At 45.3% G+C, this 27,637-nt stretch overlaps 1 protein-coding gene and 1 non-coding gene across 3 annotated transcripts in view; both read left to right on the forward strand.

Annotated features, from left to right (window-relative positions):
- The first annotated feature begins 9,039 nt into the window (after positions 1 to 9,039).
- Positions 9,040 to 9,112, forward strand: TRNAV-CAC. Its single transcript has one exon. It is a non-coding gene; the product is annotated as a tRNA-Val (tRNA).
- A 9,387-nt stretch (positions 9,113 to 18,499) lies between these two features.
- SCNN1B (sodium channel epithelial 1 subunit beta) overlaps positions 18,500 to 27,637 on the forward strand; it is a 74,510-nt gene continuing 65,372 nt past the window's right edge. The window contains exon 1 of one of the 2 annotated variants that reach the window (XM_043914515.1): positions 18,500 to 18,626. The gene's annotated coding sequence lies outside the window, so the exon portion shown is untranslated. Of the gene's footprint in view, positions 18,627 to 18,961; positions 19,098 to 27,637 lie in introns of those variants that run through there. The other variant, XM_043914514.1, reaches the window with a different exon arrangement.

Raw genomic sequence — 27,637 nt, forward strand, 5'->3', positions numbered from 1 at the left:
TAGAATAATAGTTAACATTTTTGAACACTTAATGTTAGGTTCCAGGAAATGAGCTAACCACCTTATGTGCATCATTGTATTTCATCCTCACGACAGGAATATGAGGGAAGTACCATTTTCATCCTATTTTCCTGACGGGAAGACAGGACAAGGTTAAGAGAGATTGAGTAATTTGCCAAGAGTCACAAAGCAAGTAAACGCAGATAAAGGACCAGTATGTGTTCCATGAGGTCAGGGGCCAGGTCTGTTTTATGAGAAAAATCAAAACCACTCCAGGTATTTCACACAGGGGGATCTTCATCAAGGAGTTGATTCCACAAATGAGTTAAGAGCCAAGAAGAGGAGATGGTGAAACCACCCTGGGCTGACCAATGGCAGGAAGCTGCCGTCGCTGCTGGGGCAGACGGAGGCCAGGGGTGTCCCTCTCTGCGGCCGTCCGGGAGGCGCGAGAGTCACAGCAGGGGCTGCCTGGTGAAGAGCTAAACCGTGGAGGAGACGCAGCCTCTGCTGGAAAACACTTTCTGAGGTTGGGAAGGAGCTCTGGCTCCTCCCTTTAGCCCACCATGCCACCCCCTGTCAGCTTTGGCTCAGTTTAGCCAGAAACCAGGGCTTCCCAGGGGGTGCAGTGAAAGATTCCGCCTGCCAATGCAGGACACACAAGAGACACGAGTTCAATCCCTGGGTCCGAAAGATCCCCTGGAGAAGGAAACAGCAACCCACTCCAGTACTCTTGCCTGGGAAATCCTGTGGACAGACGAGCCTGGTGGGCTACAGTCCATGGGGCTGCAGAGGGTTGGACAAGACTGAGCAACTGAGCGTGCGCGCACATACACAAACACACACACACACACACACACACATACACGGGTGGAAACCAGCCAGCCAATGGCAGTGGTGCCTGGGAAATGTACTTTGCAGAAGAAGGTCAAGGCCTGGCTCTAAGATCAAACAAGCCAATGACCTGCATATTTGTCTTGTCTGCCTTTAGAACCCCAGTATTTCACATCAGGGCTTGGCACCTAGATGCCACTTCATACATAGGAAAGATGGGAGGGAGGAGGAAGAGCAAGCAGACACCAGAGTCTGTGTTAACTTCTTAACCCACAGGGCTGCAGAAACCGGGTGGCTTACATAAAGGCATGGTACAAACCGGTCCTGGGGAGTGGTGGGGCTTCTGTCAAGCTCGCGGGTACACGCCCTGTCTAAATGGGGCAGCCCTACTAAGCTTCGGCCAGTTTCTGCCAAGCAGGAAGGCGAGTTCAGTGTTGCCAGATCTGCTGACTTCAGGAGGAAAACTGAAAATCCTGACTTTCACTTTAAATCTGTGCTGTGCTTAGCCACTCAGCCATGTCCGACTCCTTGAGATCCCCTGGACTGTAGCCCGCCAGACTCCTCTGTCCATGGGATTATCCAGGTAAGAATACTGGAGTGGGTTGCCATGCCCTTCTCTAGGGGATCTTCCCAACACCAGAGATTGAACCCAGATCTCCTGCATTACAGGTGGATTCTTTACCGGCTGAGCTACCAGGGGAACCCTCACTTTAAATCAACTACTTTTTAAATGTTGGCAATGAAGTCAAATCCAGATGAGCTTGGGACATCTTGATGGGCCAGAAAGAAGTTTAACAAAACTAGTTGGGGTCATGGTCATGTCAAGAGGATCTGGGCCCAGCCTCACGAGGCTCCCATTCACTTCTGTTAGGTCAGTTTTAAGCATCAAAAAGAAAGAATGAATGAATGATCCTAGACTTAAACCTGAAACAGAAAAGGGACATTCATGGAAAACCTAGTAAAATATAAATAAAGTCTGGAGTTTTGTTAATAGTAGTATACCAATGTTGATTTCTCAGCTTGTCAAAGGAATCATGGGAATGTAAAATGTAATTATAACATTGAATTACATTATAGGGAAACTGCTTGTGGGAATTCTCTGTACTATCTTCACAACTTTTCTGTAAGTCTAAAATTATTTCAAAATAAAAAGTTCTTGTTTTAAATTAATGAACACACTTGAACGAAACATCTGAACTCTATTTTTTTTTTCTGAACTCTATTTTTAAGGGTCAATGAGTTTATGATGATACCCAAATAAATGAAAACAGAAAAAAAAAAGGCAGAATAGAAAGAACTAATTTGTCACCATTGGAGGTAGCTATTGCATCAAATCCTTACCCTTAAAAAGTAGTAGTAAGAGGGAAATAGAGCTCCCCCGGTGGCTCAGCAGTAAAAATCCACCTGAAATGCAGGAAACATGAGATTCAGGTTCAGTCTCAGGGTTGGGAAGATTCCCTGGAGGAGGGCATTGGTAATCCACTCCAATGTTCTTGCCTGGAGAATCCCATGAACAGAGAAACTTGGCAGGCTACAGTCCATAAGGTTGCAGGAGTCAGATACTACTGAACCGACTGAGCACACACATACGCAAGAGGGAAATAATTTATTCTGCCCTAGTCAATGAGGGAAAGAAGCTCTTCTTTACAGGAGAATGACAGCTCATAATTGTTGAAGGAGGGATTGCATTAGATTTTGCAACCCTGAATGAAATAATTGACTCAGGCAATGATTAGCAATGGATGCTGAAACCACGGGGTGAAAGGTTCAAGGGAGACTGGATATTCACAAGGTGCCAAGAATAAATAACTTCACAATGGATGGATCAGGTTGTCACCATCTGAACCCAGTGATCAATCTTAGCTTCACTCATGAGACACCCAGTCATGAGCCTGCTGGCGTGAGTCAACAGAGGGTGCTCATAGCACCACCTGGGAAGAATTGTTGCTAAAAATGTTCAGCTAAAATCTGATGAAGCCTTTAAATCTGCTGCTAGTTTACCGGAAATACAGGGTGTTGAGGGGAAAATTAAACGCTTCATGAGGAAGCAATCAAAGACAAGAAGTAGGGCATTGCACCAAAAGGACTATGAACCTGGTTTCTTCAGTGACCTGGAAAAAAGGGAGGAGACACGAGAGAGATTCTAGACTGAGACACTTATGAGATGTGATCAAATGCAATTTGAGGATCTTGACTGAGTCCTGGTTTGAAGGAATGTAAAAGGCATTTTGGGGGCAAATGGGGAAATGTGTATATGGAGGAATTTAATGGCACTATGGATTTGGGGTTCATTTTGTTAGGTGTTATAATGGTATTGTGGCTAAGTAGTGTTTCATTTTTAACAGATTGAAAGAAACTAATAGAGTATGAGGAGAATCCTAGAGAGAATCCTAGAGAATCTTAGAGATCAGTATTTAGTGATGAAATGTCATGTTGACTATAAATACTTTAAAGTACTCAGGCCAAAAAAGGAAAAAGAGATGAAGCAAATATGGCCAATGTTCACAAGTTATGTCTAGGAGATGTTCATTACTTATAATTCTTTTTACTTTTCTATACATTTGAAATTACTCATAATAAATGGCTAAAGAAAAGTGGAGTTAAAGCAAGCATTCATTAACTGCACAAATAGTAAAATACCAAGCACTGATTTAGGCATATATAAAGAAAGCTGAGCGCAGAAGGATTGATGCTTTTGAACTATGGTGTTGGAGAAGACTCTTGAGAATCCCTTGGACTGCAAGGAGATCCAACCAGTCCATCCTGAAGGAGATCAGTCCTGGATGTTCATTGGAAGGACTGATGTTGAAGCTGAAACTCCAATCCCTTGGCCACCTGATGTGAAGAGCTGACTCGTTTGAAAAGACCCTGATGCTGGGAAAGGTTGAGGGCAGGAGGAGAAGGGGAGGGCAGAGGATGAGATGGCTGGATGGCATCACCGACTCAATGGACATGGGTTCGGGTGGACTCCGGGAGTTGGCGATGGACAGGGAGGCCTGGTGTGCTGCGGTTCCTGGGGTCACAAAGAGTTGGGCACGACTGAGCGACTGAACTGATTTAGGCATTGGAGTTGTAGTCACTGATTTTTTTTTATTCATTATTTTATTTTTGGCTGCCCCGTCTTCGTTGCTGTGCGCAGGCTTCTCTAGTTGCCGAGAGAGGGGGCTGCTCTCTAGTTGCCGTGCGTGGGTTTCTCTTGTTGCGGAGCACAGGCTCTGGGCGGGCTTCGGTAGTTGAGGCACTCAGGCTCAGTCGTGTCGCACAGGCTTTAGCTGCCTCACAGCATGTGGAATCTTTCCAGACCAGCGACTGAACCCACACCCCTGCATTGGTAGGCGAATTCCTATCCACTGTACCACCAGGGAAGTCCATGATTTAAGTCCTCGCCTTCCTGAAATTACATCCGGTTGGAGAAAGAAGGCAACCAAGGAACCAAACAGATAAAGTGTAATGTATGTCAAGTGCCACAGAGAAAAACAGGGCACGCAAATAAGGATAAGCATTTCTGTATGTGGTATATATTGCTATTTCATAAGGGATAATCAAGGGAGACCTCTCCAAGGACTGGGAAAGACCTAAGAGAAGTGAGAAAAACAGTCTCTGGGAACTGACAGAGGAGCAAGGGGGACTGGCAAGTGCAAAGGCCCTGGGGTAGGAGCAGGAGGGGGTATTCAAGAGGCAACGAGGAGGCCAGTGAAAGTCACGTGGAAGAACACAGGGAGAATGGTAAGAGGTGAGCTCAGAGAAAGTAACAAAGGGGATGGGGGGGTTTCAGATAAAGGGGAAACTTACAGGCTATTTCAGCTCTTATTCTCACTGAGTGAGATGGAAAACATTAGGTTTTACTTAGAGTTTTTTGAAAATTATTTTTAAGGAAATTTCTAAACATACAAAAGGTAGAGAGAATAGAAAAATGAACATACAAGTACTCATCATGCAGTTTCAACATTATCAGTTCATGACCAATCTTACTTCATCTGTATCTTCCACACCATCCTAATGGATTGTTTTGAAGTGGATCCCAGACATCGTCCCATTTCACCTCTAAATATTTTTGCATATAAGCATGTCTTGAAAATATTGCAGGTTTGATTCCAGATCACTGTGAATACAAAGTAAATGTCACAATAAAGCAAGTCATAAATATTTTGGTTTCTCAGTGCATATGAAAGCTATGTTTATACTTTACCACAGCCTATTAAGTATACAATAGCATTATATCTAATAAAACAAGGTTCATAGCTTAATTAAAAAATACTTTCTTGTTAAAAAAATGCTTACCATCAGTTTGAGCCTTCAGTGATTTGTAGTAACATCAAAGATCGATCACTGATTACAGATCATCATAATAACATATAATAGTAGTAGTAGTAATAATACAAAAATATAATAATAATAAAGTTTGAACTATTGCAAGAATTAAGTAAAATATGACACAGAGACACAAAGTGAACAAATGCTGTTGGAAAAGAAGAAAATGGTGACAATATATTTGCTCAACTCAGCACTGCCACAAACCTTCAATTTGTAAAACCTGCAATATCTGCAAAGCACCATAAAGTGAAGTCTGCCTTTATATCTTTAAAATATAAGGTCTCTTTAAGAAAACTTACAAAAAACCATTGTTATACTTAAAAATGTAAGAATAACTTCTATATAGCACAAACTAATTAGTGTTCCAATGTGCCATTTTATTGATAATTTTCATAGAGTTTGTATGAATTAGCATCCAAGTAAGTCATGATTTGCAATTGTTGAAATAGCTCTTAAACCTCTTTTAGTCTCTAGGATTCTTCTCAGTCTCTATCAGTTTCTTTCAATCTGTTGAAACTGGTCCTTTGTCCTGTAGTTTCCCACCATCTGAATTTCACTGGTTATATCCCCATGGTGTTATTTAACAAGTTCCTCTGTTCCCTGGATTTCTCATAAACTTGTAGTTATATGTTGTTGTTGCTCAGTTGCCCAGTTCAGTTCAGTTCAGTTCAGTCACTCAGTCGTGTCCGACTCTTTGCGACCCCATGAATCACAGCATGCCAGGCCTCCCTGTCCATCACCAACTCCTGGAGTTTACTCAAACTCATGTCCATCAAGTCGGTGATGCCATCCAGCCATCTCATCCTCTGTCCTCCCCTTCTTCTCCTGCCCTCAATCCCTCCCAGCATCAGGGTCTTTTCCAATGAGTCAGCTCTTCACATGAGGTGGCCAAAGGATTGGAGTTTCAGCTTCAGCATCAGTCCTTCCAAGGAACACCCAGGACTGATCTCCTTTAGGATGGACTGGTTGGATCTTGCAGTCCAAGGGACTCTCAAGAGTCTTCTCCAACACCACAGTTCAAAACCATCAATTTTTCGGCGCTCAGCTTTCTTCACAGTCCCTCTCACATCCACATGACCACCGGAAAAACCATAGCCTCGACTAGACGAACCTTTGTTGGCAAAGTAATGTCTCTGCTTTTTAATATGCTATCTAGGTTGGCCATAACTTTCCTTCCAAGGAGAAAGCATCTTTTAATTTCATGGCTGCAATCACCATCTGCAGTGATTTTGGAGCCCAGAAAAATAAAGTCTGACACTGCTTCCACTGTTTCCCCATCTATTTCCCATGAAGTGATGGGACCAGATGCCATGATCTTAGTTTTCTGAATGTTGAGCTTTAAGCCAACTTTTTCACTCTCCTCTTTCACTTTCATCAAGAGACTTTTTAGTTCCTCTTCACTTTCTGCCATAAGGGTGCTGTCATCTGCATATCTGAGCTTATTGATATTTCTCCCAGCAATCTTGATTCCAGCTTGTGCTTCTTCCAGCCCAGTGTTTTCATGATGTACTCTGCATAGAAGTTAAATAAGCAGGGTGACAATATACAGCCTTGATGTACTCCTTTTCCTATTTGGAACCAGTCTGTTGGTCCATGTCCAGTTCTAACTATTGCTTCCTGACCTGCATATAGGTGTCTCAAGAGACAGGTTAGGTGGTCTGGTATTCCCATCTCTTTCAGAATTTTCTACAGTTTATTGTGATCCACACAGTCGAAGGCTTTGGCATAGTTAATAAAGCAGAAATAGATGTTTTCTGGAACTCTCTTGCTTTTTCGATGATCCAGCAGATGTTGGCAATTTGATCTCTTGTTCCTCTGCCTTTTCTAAAACCAGCTTGAACATCTGGAAGTTCACGGTTCACGTATTGCTGAAGCCTGGCTTGGAGAATTTTGAGCATTACTTTACTAGCATGTGAGATGAATGCAATTGTGCAGTAGTTTGAGCATTCTTTGGGATTGCCTTTCTTTGGGATTGGAATGCCCAGTCATGTCTAATTCTTTGTGACCACATGGACTGCAGCATGCCAGGCTTCTCTGTCCCGCATCAGCTCCTAGAGTTTGTCCAAGTTCATGTTCATTGCATCCGTGATACCTTCCACCCATCTCTTCCTCCAATGCCCTCTTCTCCTTCTGCCCTCAATCTTTCCCAGCGTCAGAGACTTTTCCACTGAGTCATCTGTTTGCATCAGATGACCAAAATACTGAAGCTTCAGCTTCAGCATCAGTCCTTCCAGTGAATACTCAGGGTTATTTCCCTTAAGATTGACTGGTTTGGTCTCCTTGCTGTCCAAGGGACTTTCAGGATTCTTCTCCAGCACCACAGTTTGAAGGCATCAATTCTTTGGCATCCTACCTTCTTTATGGTCCAGCTCTCACAACCATACATGACCACTGGGAAGACCATAGCCTTGACTATACGGACCTTTGTCAGCAGAGTAACATCTCTGCTTTTCAATACACTGTTTAGCTTTGTCATTGCTTTCTTGCCAAGAAGGAATTGTCTTCTGAATTCATGGCTGCAGTCACCATCCACAATGATTTTGGAGCCCAAGAAGAGGAAATCTGTCACTACTTCCACCTTTTCCCCTTCTATTTGCCATGTAGTAATGGGGTTGGATGCCATGATCTTAGTTTTTTAAATATTTAGTCTTAAGCTGGTTCTCTTACTCTCCTTTTTCACCCTCATCAAGAGTCTCCTTAGTTCTTGTTCAGACAGACCTAATCAGAATCAAGGGGGTTTTTTTGTTTGTTTTTTGGCAAGAATACTTCATAAATGAGGTTAGGTACTTTCATCAAGAGATGTATTTGTTTGTACCTCATCTCATGATGTAAGCAGTCACGAGTGACCTTTGCCCAGGTTCGCTAATTCATTAGAGGTTTCGAAGTGCTGACATTTTATTTTTTCTTTCTATAGTTAGATGGTATATATACATACAGAAAATTTCCTCACATCGGCTATTTGGTTACCCTGTATAGCACAGGCAGAGTACATGCTTGACTCTTCCCTTATTTGAAAGTGAAAGTTGCTCAGTCATGTCCAACTCTTTGTGACCCCGTGAACTACACAGTCCCTGGGGAATTCTCCAGGCCAGAATTCTGGAGTGGGTAGCCTTTCCCTTCTCCAGGGCATCATCCCAACCCAGGGATTGAACCCAGGTCAAAACAATGAACTATGAATTGGCTCTCTGGTCTACTAGTTCTCCAATGCCGCAAAACAAATCACCATATTTAGTGGATTAAAACAACACACATTTCTTCTCTTACAGTTTCTGTGGGTCAGGGGTCCCAGCATGGCTTAGCTGGGCCCTCTGCTGCAGGGTCACTCATGAGGCGACCATGGAAGTACTGGTTGGGGCTGTGGTCTCACCAGAAGGCTCAGCTGGGGAGGGATCTGATACTGACCTCACTTACAAAGTGGAGGAGGGGATTACCCAGGGAGTCAGCACTAGGAGAGGAACCTCAAGGGCCATCTCAGGGTAACGCTGCCACAACCATTATATTCCAAGGTGACTGCTAAGTTTCATCTTTTGTTTGTTTAGCATGACCTGGATTATTAAAAGATAAAAGGATTATCCTGTCAGCTATGTGGAGACTATGTGCCAGGATGCCAGGGGAGCAAGAATGAAACACCTGCTGTCAACATCCCCACAGCCTCATTGTTTGCTGCGTCACCATTAAGCCTTGCAACATGATCCAAACCTCAAAAGTGAAGTGAAAAGGCAAGAAACAGGCGAGGAGGAAACAATAGGAGATGGAATTGATCTCCAGAATGTGCAATGAGTGGAAATCTGTGTGCCTTTATTTCCTTCCTGTAAATTTAGGCTAATAGTCTCTACCTCCCTGGGCTATTGTTAGTACATATAAAATGTTTAGAGCATTGGCTGGCAGAGGAGTTCTCTGGTGGTCCAGTGACTAAGACTCTGCACTCACAATGCAAGGGGCCCAGGTTCGATCCCTGGTCAGGGAACTATTTCCCACATGCTGTAACTCAAGTTTCCACATGCACAGTGAATATCAGAGATCCCATGTGTGGCAAGTAAGACCTAGCATAGCCAAATAAATAAATAAATGATTTTTTAAAAATAGAGCTGGCACTGCAAGTGCCACCCAGGTGTAAGTGGTTGCTGCTGCTATTTTATAGTCATTGAAATGAAAATTGTCACTTATGTGATTACATGTTAATATTTGCTGACTTCTCTAAGGCTGCCTGGTTGGTCCTGGGCTATGTGCCCATGCTAGCTGGAAAAGTTTTTGCTTTCAGCAGACAGAGCCAAATGAAAGTCTCCTATTTTCCTTCTCAGCATGAATGAGTGATTCAAACCACTTCAATAGCAATTAAATAGCTTCAAAAGTGAATCTGACTCATTAAATACCCAATTGGCTGGGAGAACTTGGTCCTAAATTAAACCAAGCCCCTTCTAGTCTTTTTAAAAAGGTGAACACTATTCATTAGGGTTTTTTCCTAAGTTTTAATTACACAAGTGGTATATGAATATACTCTTTTATTTTAAAAGATGAACACACCTAAAGATAAGATTCTCCAGACTTCCCTAGTGATCCAGTGGTTAAGAATCTGCCTGCCAATGCAAGAGACATGAGTTTGATCCTTGCTCTGGGAAGATTACACATGCCATGGGGCAACTAAGCCCATGTGCCACAGCTGCTGGATCTGTGCTCTAGAGCCTGTGCTCCACAATGAAGAGAAACCACTCCAATGAGAAGCCCGTGCACCACATCTAGAGAGGAGCCCCAGCTCGCCACAAGGGAAAGTCCATTAGCACCAATGAAGACCCAGCACAGCCTAAAAAAAAACAGAGAGAGATGAGATTCTGCTGAGGACTCTCACCTCTGTTTCCTCTCTTTCATTCTAGAGGTAACCATGGTTAATAATTTGATATGTGTCATCCTTCGAGAGCTCTATCTTTGCATTTACATAAACTTATATGTGCTCATTAAGATATATTCTATTGTTTTATATATTTTTATGTAAATAATGTTGTTTGGCAAGCATTATTCTGCAGCTTTCTTAAATAGCTTCAAAAGTGAGGATGACTCATTAAACACCAGGTTATCTGGGAAGGCTTGGTTCTGAATTGTCTCATACCCCACACCAGATCCTCCAGCAAATTAAATCAGCTATCCTTGAAAAATACACCCAGAATCTAACCACTTCTCACCCCCTCCGCAGCTCTGACCCTGGACCCTGCTCCAGCTTCCATTTCAACTTTCCACCAGACACACCTAAAAAATTTGAAAGCAAGTTCTTGAAAAGGTATTTTTACCTTTGAATAATAATTATTCAATGCTACCTGTGTTCACTGTAACAGTCTTCACAATGGCCAAAAGATGGAAATAATCCAAATGTCCAGTGAATGGGTGGATAAAATGTCATATACATTACACTGGGCTAGTATTCAGTGTTTAAAAGGAAGGAAATTGTGTCACGTGATACAGCATGAATGAGTCTTGAAGACATGAAATAATCAGACACAAAAAGGAAAATATTGTACGATTTCACTTAAATGGGGTATCTAGTCTTGAAGACATGAAATAATCAGATGCAAAAAGGCAAATATTGTATGATTTCACTTAAATGGGGTATCTAGCTGAGTTAAACTGATAGAGACAAGAATAGAATAATCAATATTCTACCAGGAGCTGGAAGGAGAGGAAACTGGATAGTTGTTCAGTGGGTACAGAATTCCAGTTTGGGAGCATTTGAAAGTGCTGGAGACAGGTGATAGTGATGGTTGAACAACAATGTGAGTGTTGCTACTGAACTTATACTTTTAAATGGTTAAAATGGTATTGTTATGTGTATTTTATCACAATAAAAAACACATCAAAAAATTTTGATCAGATTGCTTGCTTGCATGCTTAGTTGCTCAGTTGTGTCCGACTCTTTGTGACCCTATGGACTGTAGCCCACTAGGTTCCTCTGTCTGTGGGATTTTTCAGGTAAGAATACTGGAGTGGATTGCCATTTCCTTCTCCAGGGATCTGCCTGGCCCCGGGATTGAACCTGTCTCCTGCATTACAGGCGGATTCTTTACCTGCTGAGCCATCAGGAAAGCCCCTTTGATGGGGTTATATCACCCCAAAACCTCTACAGGCCCTCATCTCAGGGCTTCAAGACCAAAGTCCCTACCCCGGCCTACAAGGGCCTGTCCCGTGTTCTGTCTCCACACCCTGTGTGAACTTTCTGAATCTCCCTCTCATGGTCTTCTTGTTCACCTCCGCTACAGACATGCTGGCACCTTTACTGCTTTTCAAACACGCCAGGCATGCTTTGCCTCAGGGCCTTTGCAGTTTCTATTCCTCTGCCTGGTACATTTTTCTCCCAGGTATCTGCAGGGCTGGCTTCTTCACCTTCTTTAGGCTTGTGGATCTTAGTTCCCTGACCAAGGGTTGAACTCATGCCCCAGAAGTGGAATCACAGAGTCCTAACTTCTGAACCACCAGCTGACCCTACTTTTTAAAAATCAACCTTCACCCCACCCCTTTTGGCCTGCATTCTTCCTCTCCACAGCAGTTAAACCCTCTAAAAGCTTCTTTGTCTTATTTATTGTCTGTCTTGCCTCACTAGAATGTATGAGTGTTCGAATGTTTTAAAGTCTCCAAGCTGCAACCTGACCTTTCTCAAGGTTCCTGGATGCCACTGATAACCTCAATAGCAAAGTTGCAAAGTTTGTTCTCAGATCTTCCTTTTCCTTGGGTCACAGCCCCAGAAGCTGATTAAATTTTCCTTCTAGGCCAGGAAGGAGAGACAGATGGAAAGGTATGTGCTCTGAGTGGCCAGGTGAGCCCTGAGCGCCAGCCTGGCTGCTCCCTGTGTGATTTAGACTCTGTGGCTGGATTTCTGGGAACAAAGTGAAAACTGCCAGGCTTGGCAGTGGCTGGGGGCTTTTGTGGCAGACTGGCCGGTGGTGAAGAAGAACAAGCAGAGATGGCCCGGACCTGATGGGAGCAGAGGCTCCATACTCAAACGTCGATCGGTCATCAATGCACAAGCAAGCTGGGCACGGGGACTCCGGACAACTTGGAAATGGGGAATCACAGGAAATCAGGACCCATTCAGCTGCCACTCAGCTTCAGGTGACTCAGAGCAAGCAGGGATGAAAGCATTCTTGTTGCCAGACCTCCTGACTGCTTATTTTCCAGAGAATCAGGAAGTTGATTTTTATGAGCTATTTTCTCACTTTTAAACATTGGTTTAAAAAAATTTTTTTAAATACCACATGATCTTACAAAACATGTTTGAAAACTGGATCTCCTCCTTCCCCATCCCCTCCCATACACACCCTCCACTGTTTACAAATCTGCAGTTTAGGAAAACTTAAGTAAGAACATGGACTTTGGTTCCAGAGAGACCTGGCTTTGCTGCTATTTGGGCCAAGTTCCTTGACATCTGCAAGTCTGTTTCTTTATCTGTAAAACGGGAACAAAACTAGAACCTACCTCATAAGATTGTTTGGGAGGATAAAGGAGACCTAGCCAGGTGCCTGGCAAATAGTACCACAATTCAATATGAGTAGTAGTAATTGGGGGCGGGGGGGGGGGGGCGGGGGGGCAAGGGGTACTACTAGGGAGAGAAAGTGGAATAACAGAAAGGCTGTGCATGGTATGAGCTGATGTGATGTGGTCAGAGGCAGAGGAACATCCAAGCTTGCTTGCTGTGGCCTGAGGGAATGAGACTGAAGATCCAGAACCCACCATAAGCAAAGGATTCAGGTAAGGATTCTGCCTAGTGGCTCAGACAGTAAAGAATCCGCCTTCAGTGTGGGAGACCTGGGTTCGAACCCTGGGTTGGGAAGATCCCCTGGAAGAGGGCATGGCAACCCACTCCAGTATTCTTGCCTGGAGAATGCCCATGGACAGAGGAGTCTGGTGGGCTACAGTCCATGGGTTTGCAAAGACTCTGACATGACTGGGCGACTAAGTACAGCACACAAGGATTCTGCCAACCACGCCAGAGACCAGCACCCCCAGGGCTTTCAGACCCGTGGGTGGCCCTGCATCTCTAAGAGGCTCTCTATCTCAGAGGGTGGCACAGGTCCCAGACCAGAATTTGTCTGAATGACCCAACTGTAGGACTTTACATCTGTGCTTGTGGTAGTTCATCTTCTTGGTTTGGGACCTGATATTTCAGATGTCAAGATTCTGCAACTGTCCCTCCTGATTTCCTTCTTTTGTAGTTTGGATAAAATTTTCACCAGAATCACTTAGGAGCATTTGATTGTAAGCAACAGACGCCCCAACCCAAGATGGCTTAGCAAAAATGAAACGTATAGCTTCATGTGACTGAAATGTCCAGAGGTAGGACAGGTACAGCTTGATGTGGGTCAGATCATGAGACCAGGACTTGTATCTTTTCTGTCATCTTTCCAGATGGGATTCATTCTCAGGCAGTCTCTTCCCAGATGTAACTCCAGATCTGAGCAACTCCGTATCTGAACAACTCTGTATCTGAGCAACTCCATATCGGAACAACTCCATATCTGAGCAACTCCAGATCTGAACAACTCCAGATCTGAGCAACTCCGTATCTGAACAACTCTGTATCTGAGCAACTCCATATCGGAACAACTCCAGATCTGAGCAACTCCAGATCTGAACAACTCCAGATCTGAGCAACTCCAGATCTGAGCAACTCCGTATCTGAACAACTCCAGATCTGAGCAACTCCATATCAGAACAACTCCAGATCTGAGCAACTCCAGATCTGAGCAATTCCATATCTGAACAACTTCAGATCTGAGTAACTCCGTATCTGAACAACTCCATATCTGAACAACTCCGAAGCAGGTGGGACTCCCTAAGAGCTCAAAGATAAAGTCCCTGTGTAAAGTTTAATTGACTATGGTTAACTTGAGTTGGGTCTGGTTCCCTCCTTTGAACCAATCCATATCCCAAGAGGGATACAATGTGTGATTTCTAGGCCAGGGCAGCATCAACTTGGATGGGGGTGGTGATACCTGAAATCAGCATTAACCAGGATCAAAATGTGGACAAGGGGTAAGAAAGGGGTGCTGACCCAAGAACTAAATCATGTGCATTTACCTAAAGTAGAATGAATGGATGCTCAGTGACCCCCTCTCCTTAGGGAAAAAAAAAATAGCTTAACTTTTATGCAATGTATTTTTAAAATAGTCATTACAATGAACAGCATTTAACACTCTACTGATCCCCAGGGCCAGCTTGGCTGATCTTGGATCCCTTTTTATATTTATCATCTCCTAGAACTGCACTACCTTGACTAAAGAAAGCAGGAGAACTATTCTTCCACAATAATATAGAATAGAATATTTAGGGGGCACTTACCTTTCAAGCCAGTAATGAATCTATCCAGACCTAAATTTGTCCAACTGTGCCATAACTCACCCTACATATCTTTGTCTAGAAAAAAATTTTTGTTTTTTTGCCAGGTGACCCATAATTCTAAACACCTGCCAAAAGTCCACACAGACTCTCTGATGTCCTTCAGTCAACTCTGAGAATACCACTCTCCGTGTTCACAACTGTTTAAAATACATACTTTAAAATTTGTCACGCTAATATCACCGAGTTCCTATGCACCCCTCAAATGCCACCACCCCCACGCTGGAAATCATGACATAAAGAAAGACATAACATTTGTGCAAAGCTGCCGACAGCAACACAGTCCCAGTAGAAACATACCCAATGACGTTTTCCTGGGTCTGGCCAGGAAAACAGAGTGTGAACCAAAAAGAAAACCTTCCAAAATAACATGTATTCATTGGAACAATATGAAATTGCCATTTTTGTATCAACAATTTTAATGATCACAACTATACATAATCGGGCAGTGGTTTTCAAAGTGTGATTTACAAATTTCAGGGGAGGTTGGGGTGGGGAGTAGGGGTGTGTCCCAAGGATCCTTTCAAGAAGAACGTGAAGTCAAAATTGTTGTCATAAATAATAATACTAGCATGTTATTTGCCTTTTCACCATATTGACATTTGCACTGAGAAAAGCAATGAAAGTGAAAGTCGCTCAGTCACGTCCAACTCTTTGCAACCCCATGGCCCAGGCTTGGAATTCTCCAGGCCAGAATACTGGAGTGGGTAGCCTTTCTCTTCTGCAGGGGATCTTCCCAACCCAGAGATCAAACCCAGGTCTCCTGCATTGCAGGCGGATTCTTTACCAACTGAACCACAAAGGAAGCCCAAGAATACTGGAATGGCTAGCCTATCCCTTCTCCAGCGGATCTTTCTGACTCAGGAATCAAATTGGGGTCTCCTGCATTGCAGGCGGATTCTTTACCAACAGAGCTATCGGGGAAAACCCTGAGAAAAGCAACGGTGAGTAAAATTACAAGAGGCTGAATTTCCTTCTTTTATTTATTTCCACTAAACAACATAATGCAATAGATCGAGTTTAGAAGCAGATATATGAATCCACCTATCCTTTTCTTTTTTTTAATTGAAGTATCAGTTCAGTTCAGTTGCTCAGTCGTGTCTGATTCTTTGTGACCCCATGGACTGCAGCACGCCAGTCTTCCCTGTCCATCACCAACTCCTGGAGCTTGCTCAAACTCACGTGCATCGACTCAGTGATGCCATCCAACCATCTCATCCTCTGTCATTCTTTTCTCCCCCTGCCTTCAATCTTTCCCAGCATCAGGGTCTTTGCCAATGAGTCAGTTCTTCACATCAGGTGGCCAAAGTGTTGGAGCTTCAAAGTCAGCATCAGTCCTTCCAATGAATATTCAGGATTGATTTCCTTTAGGATTGACTGGTTTGATCTCCTTGCAGTCCAAGGGACTCTCAAGAGTCTTCTCCAACACCACAGTTCAAAAGCACCAATTCTTCAGTGCTCAGCTTTCTTTATGGTCCAACTCTCACATGCATACATGACAACTGGGAAAACCAAAGACTTGACCAGACGGTTGATGTACACTTGAAGTATACTTGAAGTATAGTTGATTTATATATAGTTGAAGTAAATTGAAGTATGGTTGATTTATAATACTGTGCTCATTTCAGGTGTTCAGCAAAGTGATTTGTAGATAGGTAGTTTTATGTCCTCTAAATATATATGTATATATTGTTTTGTGTGCTCTAAAATTTTTACGTGAAGTAATTCATACTGTACAAACTGACCTGCTACAGTGAAGTGCACAGACTCTGGATTAAGACTGACTCTGGATTCAAATCTTGACTGATGCTTCCTAGTTGTGTGATCTTGGGCAAGTCACTCAACTGCCTGTACCATACTTTCCTCATCTGTAAAATAGGAATAATACTTGTACTTATCCCATGGGATTGCTCTGAGTTTTAATATACAAGTTCCTAGGAACAGCATCTGGCACAGAGTAAGCACTATAAAAGTGTTTGCTCTCATTATTATGTCAGTCCTCTTGCTTTTTTCACTCATGATTTTTTTTTTTTTTTGCTTGTTTGTGTCAGATCTTAGTTAAGTCATGCAGGACTTCTGTTGCAGCATGCTGACTCTCTAGTTGTAACTCAGACTTAGCTGCTCCTTGGCATGTGTGATCTTAGTTCCTCAACAAGGGATCAAATGCACATCCCTTGCATTGCAAGGTGGATTCTTAACCACAGGACCAGCAGGGAAATCCCTTCACTCATGAATTTGAAGTCTATGAACCTTCATAGGCATAGATGGAATAGGTTCTTGTTCGGTGCTGTATAGCATTCCATCACATAAACAAACATTCCACATTTTCTTTTTATTTATTTATGGTCACACTGAGTCTTCATTGCTCTTGTGTGAACTTTCTCTAGTTGCAATGAGTGAGGGCTACTCTTTGTTGCAGTCCCAGGGCTTCTTATCTTGGTGGCTTCTGTTACTGTGGAGCACAGACTCTGGGTGACCAGGCTTCAGCAGTTGCAGCACACAGGCTCAGTAGTTGTGGCTCAGTCGCTCCTTGGAATGTGGAATCTTCCTGGACCAGAGATGGAACCTATGTCCCCTGCATTGGCAGGCGGATTCTTATCCACTGTGCCACTGGGGAGGTCCCCAAACATTCCACATTTTATTATTTCTCTGCTGCAAATATTGACAATGATAAGCTTCTTTCTACTTGTAGATATTCATAAGTTTATAACATCAAAAATCTTCTCAGATGACTCATTTTCTCCAGTGAGGCTCACCTCTGTGGTAGGCAGAATAACAGTTAAAAGATGTCCCAGTCCTCATTCCTAGGACCTGTTAATATGTTAAATTATGTGACAAAGGGTAAGTAAGATTGCAGATAGAATTATGATTGGTTAGAATTAGAAATGGAGACATTTTCCTGGATTATCCATTCAGGTGGGCTTCCGTGGTGGCTCAGTGGTAAAGAATTCACCTGCCAATGCAGGAGATGTGGGTTTGATCGCTGGGTCGGGAAGATCCCCTGGAGAAGGAAATGGCAACCTACTCCAGCGTTCTTGCCTGGGAAATCTCATAGACAGAGGAACCTGGTAGGTTACAGTCCATGGGGTCTCAAAAGAGTCGGATCTGTCATAGCAACTAAACAACAACAGCAATCCATCCAGGTAAACAGAATGTAATCACAAGAGTCCTTATGAGTGGAAGAGGGAGGTAGAAGAGAGAACTACAGATGTTGTCTATACAGAAGACTTGGCCTGGCACTGCTGGCTCTTAAGATAGAGAAAGGGGCCACAAGCCAAGAAAGACAGTCAGTATTCAGAAGCTAGAAAAGGCAAGAAAATAGATTCTCCTCTAGTTCCTCCAGAAGGAACATAGTCATACCACTTCTTGATTTTAGTGGTGTTGGACTTCTGACCTCAAGAACGCTAAGATAATACATTTGTATGTATTAAGCTAGTACTCCTGTGCTCATTTGTTATACCAGCATGAGAAAAGAAACTGGCTCTAAACGGTGGCTCTGTGGTCTGCCAATGCAGAAGGTGTGGGTTTGATCAGGAAGATCCCCTGGAGAAGGAAATGGCAACCCACTCCAGTATTCTTGCCTGGAGCATCCAATAGACAGAGGAGCCCCGAGGGCTACAGTCCATGGGATTGCAAAGAGCTGGACACGACTCAGCAACTGAGCATGCAAGCACAGCCTGATAGAGAAGGGCTGACATTTGGGGTTTGCCATGCACATGTGAAATGGACATATGAGATGATAGTCCTTGGAACTTCAACCGAATGGGAAGAAGGAAGGAAGTGAGGATTAGAGAAGGGAGCCTGGCAGCTGCTGAGGCTGCAGCACAGGTGTAGTGGGTGTCCCTGGGAGGAAACCAGAGGTCCAGACAGATGGGGCCCTCATGGGATCTGAGACTGACCTTGGAGCAGGTGGCCAAGGACAAGAAAGCGGAAGATCACCGAGAAAGCAAAGGTGCGGGTAAGGGAATTCAGAGCTCCGGTGAGGGGCAGGGAAATCAGTTGCAGAAGCCGGTTCCTATGCAAACTCCTGGAAGTCCTCACATCGCCGGGAGGACACTCTGTGCCTGCGGCGGGGTAGGGATGCGACGGGCGTGATCGTACAGGTGAGCGCCCAGTGTCCAGGTACGCCGCGGGGCAGGGTGGAGCATGTATGTGCATGTATGTGCTGCTGGGACAGTGGTCTGTCTGGGAACACTAGGATGACGGATGACGGGGTCTGTGTGTACGGATTTGTGCCACGCGTCTGGATGTGCGGAGGGAGAATGCGGGGGGTGTGCGCAAGGGTTTGGGTGGGATGAGCTGGGCAGACCTGGATGTGAACACGGGTACAAGGGAGCGCGCGAGGCCGGAGCTCGTCTGGGGGCAGAGGGAGAAAGAAGGGCCGCGGGGAGCCGGGCGGTGCGGTGGCCCGGCCGTCGGCCCCGCCAAGCCCCGCCCGCCGCGCTCCCGGGCTTCCCCGCCCCGCCGCCCGCTCTCTCCACGTCCATGTCTCCGCGCGCTCGCGGCGCCGCCGCCAGAGCCGCCCGCCCGCCGCCGCCGCCGCCGCACGCCTCCCGAGCCGCCGCGGGAAGCAGGTATGAGCGCGACGCCGGGCTCCGCGACTTCCCCGCCGCCCGCCCCGCCGTTTCCCACCCGAGGGCGTTCGGCGCTCGCGCAGGCGGCACTGCTGGGACCCGGCCTGGGGCGCAGGGCGACCGCCCGGGAGGCTGGGGAGGGGAAGACCCCCGGAAGCGAGCCGAGGTGTCGGACGAGTGCGCCGTCGGGGGCGGCCGAGAGGGCGGCGGCGTCCTGGGCACCGAAGGGGCGGGATGCGAGGTCCTTTGGGAGGGTGACGACAGCGACACCTGAGAGCCAGGCGCCTGGACGCACAACGCGTTGCTGAAATGAGGGTGTCTGCCTGGGGTTTCCATTTAACAAAGGGGAAAACTGAGGGCGAGAGGCCGGAGCAGCCTCCCCGGGTCCTTGGGACAAGTTGCTGAGCCCAGATTTGGACCCCAAGGAGTCTGACCCCAGAGCTCGCTCACCTTAGCCACCTCGACCAGCCCGCCTCTGGGGAACGGGGGTGTCTTCAGTGAGTGTCCCCCTTGAGACTGCCCAGCGCGGGGAGATCAGCCCCGAAAGCCCTGCTCTCTATTCCCCCGAGAAGCATAAGTTAACGAGGGTGTGCTGGGCAGGGGTCGGCGGGTGGGGGTGGGGGGTTGGGGGCAGAATGTGTGAGCTGAAGTGGGACCTTGTCGTCTAGTCTGGAGGGAGAAACTGAGGCAGGAAGAGGTTTGGGAGGAAGCCGCCGAGCTTCTCCATCCACAGCGGGCAGAACAGCTCCCCCTACCACACCCGCCCCCCCCCGCACATACACACAGACACCCGCTCATCTCCGCCGGAGTGAGGAGAGAACGGCCAAAGCAATGGATTGAGCCTGACAGCTCAGTCCTCAGAGTCCATGGGAGACTTGTGTGAATAGTTCCCTGAACCTAAGCATCCCTGTGGCCCCTGCATGACCAGTGACCGCACCTGCCTGCCTATTGAACTGTGTGATCCCAGGAGGAATATACACTCATCCGATCCCCTTTGTCTGTAACCCCTGCCCTCCCTCCACCACCCCCACCCCGCAAAGGTTACCGCCTTCATAATTTGGGGTGTTCCTTCTAGGTCTTTCCTACACCCATGCGGTCATATGGATGCGTATCCATAGAAAGTATGTAAGCTGCATAGTAATGTGGGTGGATGTTTCCTAGAAACGGTACAGTACATCCAGCATCTTTCTGCAACTTGCCACCGCTGTCCACTCAGTTACCTTGCTTTGAAAGTTATCCAAGTGGCTGCATATAGAGCTAGCTTATTTATTTTAACTGCTGCCTGTTTTCCACCATGGATATGCCACTTGGTAGTGGTGTTTGTCCCCCAGTGGTGTCCAATTCTTTGTGATCCCACGGACTGTAGCCCTCCAGGCTCCTCTGTCCATGGAATTCTCCAGGCAAGAATACTGGATTGGGTAGCCATTCCCTTCTCCAGGGGATATTCCCGGCCCAGGGATCGAACCCAGGTCTCCTGCATTGCAGGCGGATTCTTTACCATGTGAGCCACGGGAAAGCCCATGGATATGCCTGCTGCTGAGTATTTAAGTTGTAAAATTAGGTGACTGTTTTATATTTCAACCTCTTCTATAAATTGACATTTCTGGGTGAAATAAGATTTCTTTGTTCTTTGTCCTATACTAACTTCACAGGATCTGAATTTGGAGGACAAGTTCCCCTGTTCCCCATTGCACACACACATGCCATGCACACATACACAAGGCGTACACTCATGCACAGGTGCACGTGTACACATCTCTGTCCTTCTGTCTGTGGACAAGGACAAACGCTGAACCCCCTATCTGCGGTCACTGCTGAGCCGAAAGGCCTGGGATTGAGCCAGGCCACAAGCCCTGACTGTCTAGGCCCCAGTGGGCAGAATTCCCATAAGGGACCGTGTCCAGGAGTTTCCTCTAGACATACTCGCAATGCCGTCCCCACCGTCCAGTAGGATACGGAAGGACTTAGAAACCATGTCTGACAGACTAGAGTGTCCAGGGTCCTCTTTGTGCACCACAGACTTTCCAGGTCCAGGCTGTGCTGTGGGAGTGTCCTTAGCCTAGACTGTGGGCCTCGACTGTCAAAAGTTTGGTGGAAGGTCTGATGATAGCTGGCTGGGGAAAGCTGGAATCCGAGCTGTTTGCATTACAGTCCCAGCACCACCTCTTCTAGCTTGAGCAATAATTCCCTTCCAGCGTCTGAGCCACAGTTTCACATCTGTAACATGGGATGATGACAAGGGCAGGCTCCCAGAACTGTTGAGTGGATCAGTGGGACTCAGCACGTTGTCAGCACTCAGAAAGCAGGAAGTCTTATTTTTGGACAGAGAAGACCCAGCGATGGCCCTGGGGTGGGGGAGACACTCAGAGCCACCCTTTGGAACCTCATCCACATCCCAGGGCAGGGCAGAGAATCCCAGCGCTGAGTGGGACGGAGGGTGAGACCTCAGCTTATGGGAGCCACACCCAGCTCACGGTGGGGTCCGGAAGTGTCATGACACCTACAAAGGACCTCCTGTGCGCCTGATCCTGAGCTAAGATACAGAAATAAACTGAGCCACAGTCCTGGCAAACCAGACCTGTGCGCAGCTTTTGTGAGGCCCATGCTCCTTTTGAAATTCTACCTTACTCCCAAGATTTTAAAAGGTGGGCGATAAGGGTTTGGGGATCCTGCTGAGTAGAGGGGATCAGAAAAGCTGACGACTCCAGCCCTAACTTTCGGCTGCCCTCCCCCTCTCCGGCATGGGGCAGGCACCCTCAAGGGTGGCACAGTCCCCAGCTGGCCCACCCCTTATTCATAAAGAGCAGCGTTCTATAAAAGTTAGTAACTCGGATTCTGTAGCCAGCTTCTGCATCCCAGCTCTGGCATGGATTAGTTGTGTGGTCAAAGCAAATTATCTAGTACTTTTGGGGGGACAATTTTTTGATCTTTTTTAAAAATTTGTATTTTTTCACATGTGTGCACTGCTATATTTATTTATTTTATTTATTTTTGGCTGCGCTGAATCTTTGTTGCTGTGCAGACCTTCTCTAGTTGCAGAGAGCATGGGGCTGCTCTCAAGGTGCTTTGCATGGGCTTCTTATTGCAATGGTCTCTCTTGTTGTGGAGCACAGGCTCTTCAGGCGCTTGGGTTTCAGTAGTTGCAGCCCCGGGGCTCATTGGTTGCTGCTCACGGGCTCTAGAGCTCAGGCTCAGTAGTTGTGACGCACAAGCGCAGCTCCTCTGCAGCATGTGGAATCTTCCTGGACCAGGAATCAAACCTGTGTCCCCTGTATTGGCAACCGGATTCCTATCCACTGCCACCAGGGAAGTCCAATGTAGCACTTCTGTAATTCGATTTCCTTATATGGAAAAGAGGGATAATAAGTAGCATTTGCCTCAAACACTATTTTCAGCATCAAATGAATCAACAAACCTCAACCTCTTACAACAGTGCCAGGTGCATGGAATACCCTAAGTGTTGATGATGGTGATGCTTGCTGCTGGGGGTGGTAGCTGTCTGATCCCTGCAAGAGTGCGATTTGTATTCCAAATTATACTCCATATAAAATGTTGGGGGAGCATAAGTGAAAGAGGAAGGAAGGAATGAAAGTAACACTTTAAGCTCTTTCTTCAAAGAAGATGCTGCAATCCTGGATGTTTTTTTCTGCCCAAGGTCAGGAAGAGGACAATATTACAAGGAAAGTGACCAAAGCAGGGGATTTCTAAGATGGGTTTTGAAGGATGAATAGGAGTTTCTCTGGAGCAATAGAGTGAGAAAAGCATTTCCACACAAAGGAAACAGCCTTTCCAAAGCCCTGGGAGCATGACCAGGTAGACCATGTTTAGGAAGTGATAGTAGTCCAGTCTTACTTCAGGTAAGGTATCTCAGAGTATAGGGAGAGCAGGAAGATGAATCTGGGGAGACAGAAAAGGATGAGGCTTTCGGGAAAGAGGATGTACCTTTCTTATGCATTGACTGTGTGCAGGTGCCGTTGTAATCCCCACTCCCCCTCATCCTCATAACACCCCAGGAATCAGGTTTTTTGGTCGCCATTTACTGGTGAATTAGAGGCTCAGGAAGGTAAACCACTTGCTCAAGAGCTCAGGCTATGGTTCAGTGGCAGAACTGAAATCAAACTCCAGATCTGTCTGATTCTAAAGCCCGTGTTCCCTCTCTGAGCCTCCTGTTTTCTCATTGGAAAGTGGAGTTAGTACTAATGAAGCCTACTGAGTGGGCTTGGCGTGAGGATGAGATGAGAATGAATATGCAGCCCTCAGCACAGTCCCCGGTACGGAGCAGTTGCTGTTGTTGTGATGGAATATGTTGCTCCAGGCTTCTCACCTGAACTCACACCCACTGCCCAGCCTGAGATGGGGGTCCCCAGGGAGAGAATGACCGGGGCTAGTGGATCTCTCTGGACCAGAAACATCAGCATCACCTGGAGCTTTTGTCAAAATGCAGCTTCTGAGACCCAATCTAGACCTTCTAAATTGGAGACCCTGAGGGGTGGCCCGGAAACCTGTATTTTAACAAGCTCTTCGGATGGTTCTCATGAAAGCTGAGATTTCAGAATCACTGGCCTGGAGAAAACCTTCAAATGAGATCCTCTTTGGCCACCTGCCTCCACCTCCAGCTAGACGAATGGGTAGGTGGCGAGAATTTTGTCCTCACCAAGAGCAAGCAACCACACATCCCCTTCAGCACGGGAGGCTGGAAAGAACCATTTCTTTACAGATAAGAAAGTTGCCAAGGCCTTGTGGGATTTTCATTTTTTAATATTTATTTATTTGACTGCATTCGGTCTTGGTTGCATCACTCAGGATCCTCATTGCATCATTCCGGCACACGGACGCTCTAGTTGCGGTGGGTGGGATCAGCAGTTGTGGCTCCAGGCCTTAGTTGCCCCGAGGCATGTGGGATCTTAGTTCCCCGACCAGGAATCAAACTCACATCCCCTGCATTGCAAGGTGGATTCTTAACCACTGGACCACAACCAGGGAAGTACCAGGGTTTTTATTCTTGAGAGCTTGCTCTCCCTTCTAGTCTCACAGCCTCCATGGGGCCCACCTTGAGAGTCTGGGGACAAGATTTGACTTTCAGAGGAGTTGTTCTCCAGGGCAGGATACCCCAGGCAGCTGAGGAGCTGTCCCCTTCCATTATGAAAGCCCTCAATTACAGACTACCTGTGCCTGGGGGCCTTCGTGGACTGTCTCTTCTCCCTCAGAGCCTGAGATCATGTGTCTAGGCCCAAGTCCAGGTTGGACAATCATGTTTTGTAGTGGACCTCCGATGGAGAAGCAGAGCCACTCTACCTGTCTTCTTCAAATTGCTGATCAGAGCAGAGAGGCCGGACAGCCTAATGGGTAGAAACAAGGGCCTTGCCTTAAGGGTAAAAGTTGCTAAGTCTGCCTACATAAAAAATTATTTCTACATGACCTCTGCAAGGAGATCAAACCATTCGATCCTAAAGGAAATCAATCCTGAATATTCATTGGAAGGACTGATGCTGAAGCTGAAGCTCCAATACTTCGGCCACCTGATGTGAAGAGCTGACTCCTTGGAAAATGCTGGGAAAGATTGAAGGCAGGAGGAGAAGGGGAAGACAGAGGTTAAGATGGTTGGATGGCATCCCCGACTCGATGGACACAAGTTTGAGCAAGCTTGGGGAGTTGGTGATGGACAGGGAAGCCTGGCATGCTGCAGTCCATGGGGTCACAAAGAGTCAGACATGACTGAGCGGCTGAACTGAACTGACATGACCATAGCAAGCAAAAATCCATAAGCCCAGGTATGTCCAACTAATAAAAATATATGCCACTTTTATGACAGAGAGTTAATTTCATAGAGAGCTCTTACAAATTAAAAACCAACCGCCTGTTTCAAAAATGGAAGGAAAAAGGAATAGAGGATATGATTTAGCTGTTTACATCAAGAGAAATACAAATGGAATTCAAACAGATGAAAAGATGCCCAACTCTGAAAACAAAAACGCACAACAAAACCACATCAATTCTATTTTCCACCTGCCGGATTGCTAGGTAACACCCAGTGCTGGTGGAGACACCAGGACTCTCAAACTTTCCTGGTGGGAGCACATATTGGGCAATCTTGGCAGGGGTGGTGGGGCGGGAGTTAAGAAAACTGTTGATATTTACAATGCTCACATCCTGTCTCTACCACTTCACCTCTTGAGACTTATCTGGTGGATATCATTGCACGGGACACATTCTGTTAGAACAAAGAGACTCAGTGTTGTGTGAGAGCAGGTGATTGGAAATTAGCTAAACAGCCACCAGAGGGGAACTAAGTACTATACATGTCAGTACAGCCATGCAAGAGAATATGACGCAGTCAGTCAAAAGACAGCCGTAGCTCTTCATGAATAAATGTGAAACCGTCTCCTGGGTGTATTGTTAAAAGAAAAATGCAAGGTATAGAACAGCGTATAGTATTCTACCACGTGTGTGTGTATGTGTGCATTTGTATGTATTTTAAAAAGGGAGTTTAAGAGAATGGATGCATGTATATGTATGTCTGAGTCCCTTCACTGTTCATCAGAAACTATCACAACATTATTTGTTAATTGGCTATACTTCAATACAAAAAAAAAGAAGTTTAAAGTAAAATGAAGTAGATAACTTAAAAAAGGGACTCAATGTGCATATATACGTGTAGATTTATATACACATATTGGGATATGGAGGGCACACTAGAATCTGGTGATACTGATTGACTTGGGGAAGGAAATTGATGAATAGGAAGCATACAATTTGGTACCCATTAGATGTTTTTCCCCTCATACAGTTGCTAGTGTTATAAAATCCAGCCACATGTATCTTCTTTCTCCTTATTTAAAACAAGCATGATGCTAGAGATAAGGTTAATTCCCCCCGTTGACTGTGACCCAAATTATATAATAGGTGTTCAAATAAAAATGAAATGAACTGTTTCAGGCAGGGCCTTTATCACAAAAGAACAAATATTGTATGATTCTACTTATGTGAGGTGCCTGAAATAGGCAAGTGCAGAGAGAAAGTAGAAAAGATGTTACCTGGGGCAGAGGAGGAAGAGTGGATGGGGAGTTCATGTTTAACGGGTACAGTTTCATTCTGGTTGGGATGATGAAATTTTTCTGAAGATAGACAAATGGTGATGGTTGCACGATAGTGGAAATACATAATGCCACTGAAATGTATACTAAAAAATGGTTAAAATGGTGATCCTTTATCTCACGTCTGTTATGAATAAATTTATTCTCTGGTGGCTCAGATGGTAAAGTGTCTGCCTGCAATGCAGGAGACCTGAGTTCGATCCCTGGGTCGGGAAGATCCCCTGGAGAAAGAAATGGCAACCCACTCCAGTATTCTTGCCTGGGAAATCCCATGGTCAGAGGAGCCTGATAGATTATCGTCTGTGGGGTCATAAAGAGTTGGACACAACTAAGCGACTTCACTTTCTTTCTATACCAACAGCATATTAGCAAGTTAGTTTTAAAACAATTAGCTGGATGGGAAAAGTGAAAGTGTAATTGCTGGTAAGCTGAGGCTACTTGAATTTTTATTTTGTGGAAGGGGTATTACTCCTTTGATGTAAGAAACAGGCAGGAAAGGCTTCAAGGGGGACTGGTGCAGCACCTTGCAAGTCAATGATGACATTTCAATTTACAGTCTTTGTGACTGTATGTTTCAACCTGAATGTTGATGTCAATGTGTATCTTTACCAAAAGAAAGGTTAAAATGGTAAATTTTATGTTGTGCATTTTGTCACAGTGAAAAAAATTTAGGGATGATAAAAAACAAACAGGGGCTTTGATATCAGATTGCTTTGATTCTAGTCCTTGATTCCACTGTGTATACTTGGTCAAGTGCATGTACTTCTTTAAAGCATCGATTTTCCCACCTACAAAATGGGTTGTTAGAGAGTACCTGGCTCACAGAAATCCTGCAAGAACTAAAAGACTTTATCCATATAAAGTGCTTTCTCTGCGTCTCTTGAATGTAGGAGGTAGGAGGTCAGGTTTAGGAGGATGAGGAAGCTAGAATCAGCCACTGGATCAAATATTAAAATCAGCAGATTCAAGTGGAGTGAGTTTATATATAAGGAGTTTGTAAAAGCACCATCTGTATTTTTCTGTCACTTTGTATTTGCAAAAAAAAAAAAAAGTTTTAATGCATTTCCATAGTGTGAAATTACAGAATAGTCAGACAAATCATCTTGGCTGGTGGGAAGCCACCAAAGATGAAGCAGTTCTAAACCTGTGGCCTCCTTACCTACATAGATTTGAATCCTGACTGTCACTTATTAGCGGTGTGACCTCAGTCAAGTTAGTTTAACGTCTCTGTGCTTTAGTTTTCTTATCTGTAAACTGAAGGTAATAATAATCTCATCCCATTATGGATGTTACTAGGATTAAAGGTGTCAAGTGCTTAGAGCAGTGCCTGGCCCACAGAAAATCCTAAGTAATTGTTAAGAAAATAGACTTGAAATAAGCCTGAAAGTCTTAGCAATTTTGTTTTTAAAAGAGGAATTTTTTTTTTTTTTTCTAACACAAAGGGAA

The sequence above is a fragment of the Cervus elaphus genome, chromosome 10 (genome assembly GCF_910594005.1).
Source record: "Cervus elaphus chromosome 10, mCerEla1.1, whole genome shotgun sequence".
Lineage (NCBI taxonomy): Eukaryota > Metazoa > Chordata > Mammalia > Artiodactyla > Cervidae > Cervus > Cervus elaphus.